The following is a 6000-nucleotide window of genomic DNA, read 5'->3' on the forward strand; positions in this document are numbered from 1 at the left end:
AGACTCATTTTACTTTCCATTTCTTGTTTCAGCAGGCCTCTAAATGAACCACGTTCATAAATTATTGGACAGTTTTATCTTCAAGCATATCAAATGAATGAAAATTTTCACATCGACATAGGAGTATAGGACATCTGCCTACCATCCCACACATTGCTTGAAATGAGTATATTAGCACAACTACACATCCATGTATCAACCATAGCTACTCTTAGGCGCAAATGTACACCATTAGACACTTGAATGCTTGTAAATTACAACAACTCCTGGTATATGTATGTCACTATTTTGTGATATTTCGTTAAACGTTATGCTAGGATAGTAGGACCTAAGAATGTTGCCGGTTAGGATTTAGCCTGCTGAAAGTTCTTAACAACTTGGAGGCTCAAACCAGGTACTACTATTTGCGACAAGACCATGCTAACAGTCAACATCGAAAACTAGTAACTCTTCAATTTGAAAATTGAAATGGTACCACTTTTAAGTGTGCATCCGCCCAACAAACCAATACTATGCCAGGTGGCCTAAAGTATATGCCAACTAAGTAGTTACCCGGTTCGCTATTAACAAATCAATTTCGTCACAAGGATTTTAATCAGACTCGAAATGCCAAGAAATAGCCCATTCAATTTGAGGTTGCACACTTCACCCTGTTGCTAGTATCCTTATTTCTTTAAAAACCCTATTTTCTCCCGAGCTTTGTTTCAAAAGAACACTACCCACATCTTTGTTTAAGAGAAACCTGCTTTGAGAACATCAACTTGTTCTGCGCTGTGTTTTAGAGAACGTTCCTTTACTTCTGTTCATTCTTTATTTTATGATTTAGTTGCAAAGAACACCCATTCTTTATTGTTCTTGATCAAATCCACATTTTCCAAACATTTCTTCATAGTTTTCTCCAGTTGATCACTCTTCTTACTCCGAATTAGTGGATTTATTGTTTTAATACATTCTTTAATGGAGGACGTGTGGTCTGATCTTCCACACCATGTTCTTGAAGAATTAACTGAAAGGTTAGACATTGAAGATTTGTTTCGCTTTAGCCTAGTTTGTCTAGAATGGAAAATAGGGGCACAACGACTCCTACCAAGAAATCTTAGTTTACTGTGGCTTCTTGTTCCTCTTGAAGATTACATGAGCAACGACGATATATCAGTTTGATGTGCCAAAAAGGTTGGGTTATTTAACCTTGAAAATGGTAGGACCTACGAAATCGACACACCACAGCTTCTCAAGCGTAGAATCTGCGGTTCATGCAAGGGTGGTTGGCTTACGACCATCCACCAAAATGGTGAAATTCAGTTGTTTCACTTATTTTCCAAGAAAGTAACTAACCTTCCTGGTATTGTGGGCTCTTTCTTCGATGATGATAACCTTTGTTATGAAGCTCTGGTACTGACATTTTGGTGGCCTAAAGCAAAACAATAGAATGTGGCCCTAAATGCGTTAATGTTATCATTTTTTTTAAACTTATGCTATTCAATATAATCCAAGAGAGAGCGAGTGAAATGATTTTGTTATTTGACAGAAGAGTTTTATTTGTTTTTTTTAGATATAGATAAAAGTTTAGGTTTTTTAATTGTGAGTTGGTTTAATGTTTTTTGTTTTTTTTAATTGTTTGTAACGAGTGGGGTAAATATTGCCAAAGAATTTAATAAGGAGTTGGGTTCTCGGGGGTTGTGAGTGATTTTGTTATTTGGCAGAGGAGTTTTATTTGTTTTTTTAAATATAAATAAAAATTTGGATTTTTTAATTGTGAGTTGGTTTAGTGTTTTTTGTTTTTTTAATTGTTTGTAATGAGTAGGAGTGGGGTAAGTATTACCAAAGAGTTTAATAAGGAGTTGGGTTCTCGGGGATTGTGAGTGATTTTCTTATTTGGCAGATGAGTTTTATTTGTTTTTTTAGATATAGATAAAAGTTTGGGTTTTTTAATTGTGAGTTGGTTTAGTATTTTTTGTTTTTTTTAATTGTTTGTAACGAGTGGGGTAAGTATTGTTAAAGAGTTTAATAAGGAGTTGGGTTTTCGGGGATTCTGAGTGATTTTGTTATTTGACAGAAGAGTTTTATTTATTTTTTTAGATATAGATAAAAGTTTGGATTTTTTAATTATGAGTTGGTTTAGTGTTTAGTGTTTTTGTTTTTTTAATTGTTTGTAACGAGTGGGGTAAGTATTGCCAAAAAGTTTAATAAGGAGTTGGGTTCTCGGGGATTGTGAGTGATTTTGTTATTTGGCAGAGGAGTTTTATTTGTTTTTTAGATATACAAAAAAGTTTTGATTTTTTAATTGTGAGTTGGTTTAGTATTTTTTGTTTTTTTTAATTGTTTGTAATGAGTGGGAGTGGGGTAAGTATTGCCAAATAGTTTAATAAGGAGTTGAGTTCTCGGGGATTGTGAGTGATTTTGTTATTTGGCAGATGAGTTTTATTTACTTTTTTAGATATAGATAATAGTTTGGATTTTTTAATTGTGAGTTGGTTTAGTATTTTTTTTTTATTGTTTGTAACGAGTGGGGTAAATAATGTCAAAGAGTTTAATAAGGAGTTGAGTTCTCGGAGATTATGAGTGATTTTGTTATTTAACAAAAGAGTTTTATTTGGTTTTTTAGATATAGATAAAAGTTTGGGTTTTTTAATTGTGAGTTGGTTTAGTGTTTTTTGTTTTTTTTAATTGTTTGTAACGAGTGGGGTAAATATTGTCAGTAGTGAGGGATTAATTGAAATCGTGTGTTTATTTTTTTCCTTAAATATGGTTGGTTTATTTTTTGTCCTAAATAAGTGGCAATTAATTGAACTTTTTATTAGAAAGTTTATTGTTTTGTGTCGATAATAGTGTGGTCCCTATTTTTTGTTTTGGTTTGGTGGCCCAAAACAATTGGTTGGGTCGCTTTGCCTTAGGGCTGGCACTGATGAAGCTCAAGAGAGCGATGGGTCAGAAACATATAGTGCAGATGCAATTCGTGATAGGATCATTGTGAAGATGGTTCTATCTTCTATTGATCCAAAGAGGGGTACTATAGTGGCCATCATCGGAGGAACGAGAAATCTCGTATTTTGCAGGCCAGGGAGGGACAACGCATGGTATTCGCTAAAAGGGGTTGCTACGCCGGGAATCTCCGCATTTGCTGAACCCTTTTTGAACATCACAGTATTCAATGATATTTTCTATGTTGTCGACAAACTTGGACAAGTATATTATGTTCACGGTTTAAATGGTCTGGATCCATGTACCAAATTTCTGATTAATGCTCCCCCCTTTGAATCCTTCTATCACAAGCACTACCGATGAGCTATTATTGGTCACAAGGATTTGGTCCTACACTGCACCGATAGAAGAGTTTCAGAGTTTTGCAGTTCACATGACTACCGGCTTCGTTGTTAGCAAGCTAGATATCAGTGGACCCAAGTGGGAGCCTGTTGAGAATTTAAATGGTCGTGCTTTATTCGTTGGGTGCAACCAGTCCTTCTCGGTTTCAGTTTCGAATTTTCCAGGCAGGATTGAAAATTCCATTTACTTCACCGACGACTGGAATCTGATGAGATCCTTGAATCAAGTTTTATGTGGTTACGGTGTATATCATATGACTGTTAGTGAGCTTGATAAAGGCTATGCAACTAAGTCAAGGATAATAAAGCCACCACCAGTGTGGTGGTCAACTATACCGTTTTTGCAGAATTGTTAATCACCATCCAACTTCCAAAAGACGTTCACTGCAGGTAAATTTGTTAGATTTGTTGAGGGATATGTCACCTTGGCTTTTGTTACAGTGTTCCACATTTTTTTTTGGAGGCAATGGTGCTACTAGCCAGTGCTATTACTTGAAGGTTTTGTAATAAACTAGGTTTCGTTAATTGTAATGATATGAAATTCTTCATAAATCAACAATATTGTGCCCGCCTAAACGCACAGTCATGCTTACTATCAAATGGGTACACGCCTATTTAGGCATTTGAATTTATGCATCATGGCCAACTGCAAACTTCATGTTTTCATTTTATGCAGTAACATAATAACAACTAAAATTGTCTGATCCTTGGCCTGAGATGATATAATGCGCTCCTACTGTATTAAATGTAGAAACACTAATTTCCACAGGCGATTGCCTGTTTCATACAGTAAATATATAGGCTCACGCCTATAAATTGCCACCAATCAATAAAAGTTTCCTCCAGCACCTCCGTCCTTCCCTTTAATCGTTTCTAAACTGTCCTATAACCTGTTACCCGGCCACCTTCACCTTCTTCCCCAAAACAGATCAAGGTCTGGGAAAAAAAAGAAAGGTGCATAGGCGCACGCCTATTTTTTAAGGCTAATACATACGCTCACGCCGAAAACTTACACCCACATGTTCTCCCCTTCCTCCAGCACCCTCCTTCATTCCATCTAATCGATTGAAGCCTGTCCTATCACTGTACCCGACCCCATGGAAGATGCACCGAAAATCCTTCCGAACATGTTTTTCCACCTGCGTTATTCCATCCTTTTTTTGATGAAGAAATGACTTCATGGCGCTGGAATAACCTTTGGTACACCACCAACGATTTTTACTATAAGGATTTGGTGTTACAATTTTACGCAAACCGAGGCGACGCAGAGAGGGGCGTTTTGCCGGTGATGATTAATGGAGTGCATAGAGAATTTACCAAGGATTTGATCGCTGAAATCATTGGCATTCCGAAAAAGCAAGTTGTACGTACCCTTCAGGAGCCTCAACACACATCACTTCAGGAATTAATGATTGACACGGTGTTGGAAGGAAAGTTAAACAAGAAGTCTCACTGTGTGTGGCAGAAATCATTGGGCAAGAACTAGCTGGCCGCGACTCAATGGGTGGCAAGGAACGCCATGTGATCATCCAGGGTAAGTAATTTAACTCGTGCTATTTTGCATTTCCTTTGGATACTTCAAAATAAGCATATGGGTTTTTGTATTGTGGATTTTATGTGGAGTGAAGTTGTGGCTTTTGGTGTGTCTACTGCACCCCTACCTGTTTTCATTACGAAAGTTATGTTGCCTTGGAGGTGCGTTAGTAGCGTGAAGAAGACTATGCTTAAGGAGCACAAAAACCCTATTATATATAAGATGTGTGTACCAAAAAATTGGGATTTATCTGAAGTTTTGGCTCAAGAGCATGGGCAAGATGATGACTATGAATCCCCTTATGAGACTATCTTTGTTGAGGACGCCATGGAGGGCGTGATTGATGATATGGGGAGATTTTCTTTACTTCATAGTGGTATGCGCCAGTTGTTGCATAGAGAGCTGAGGTCGGTCTAGAATACTCAGGCAGAACATCAGAACTAGATGGGTGACCTCCAGGATGAGCATCAAACACTTAAGGATAATTAGACTGCTTTTGATAATGCTCAGAATGAGCATTGGAAATTCCGGATCATATGTGGGACCAACAACAACATTATTGGGTCCAACAACAGATGTTCTGGGCAGCAGCAGCAATAGCAGCACTGGGCAGCTCAGGCACAATTCCAAGAGCAAGCGTTGACTCGTTTGCCTGAGCGTGGAGAGCCTTCAACCTCTGGCCAGTCCCAATCCTCACGTCGTCACCGTCGTTGCTCTGGCTCTGGCCCTTCTTCATTACATGCTTAGGGATTGTGTGGTTTTATGTTTGTTATGTCTAAGTAGTACTCGTTCTATTTTTATTTTTTGGTGTGTTAGTTTTGTATGTTGATTTCTCAAATTTTGAGTGCATTGTGATTATGTTTTATGAAATGAGCAATCACATATATAGTATTATTATTAGTGCTTAATAATTTTAATTTAATTTCAACCCTAGTCAGTCTTTAAATTTTCAGCCCAAGCCCAACTCAAGTTGGTCAGATTTCTCGGGTTTCAATGTTAAACAATGAATAACTCAACGCCTTTTCATTGTTAAATAAATAAATTAAGAGGTAAATGACACCGAAATTGCAATATTTTAACTAAATCAAAGGGATTTGATTATTTGAAAGGGAAACTAACCTAATTAATTCAATTATTCTCTCT

The sequence above is a fragment of the Coptis chinensis genome, chromosome 4 (assembly GCF_015680905.1).
Source record: "Coptis chinensis isolate HL-2020 chromosome 4, ASM1568090v1, whole genome shotgun sequence".
NCBI classification, from domain to species: domain Eukaryota; kingdom Viridiplantae; phylum Streptophyta; class Magnoliopsida; order Ranunculales; family Ranunculaceae; genus Coptis; species Coptis chinensis.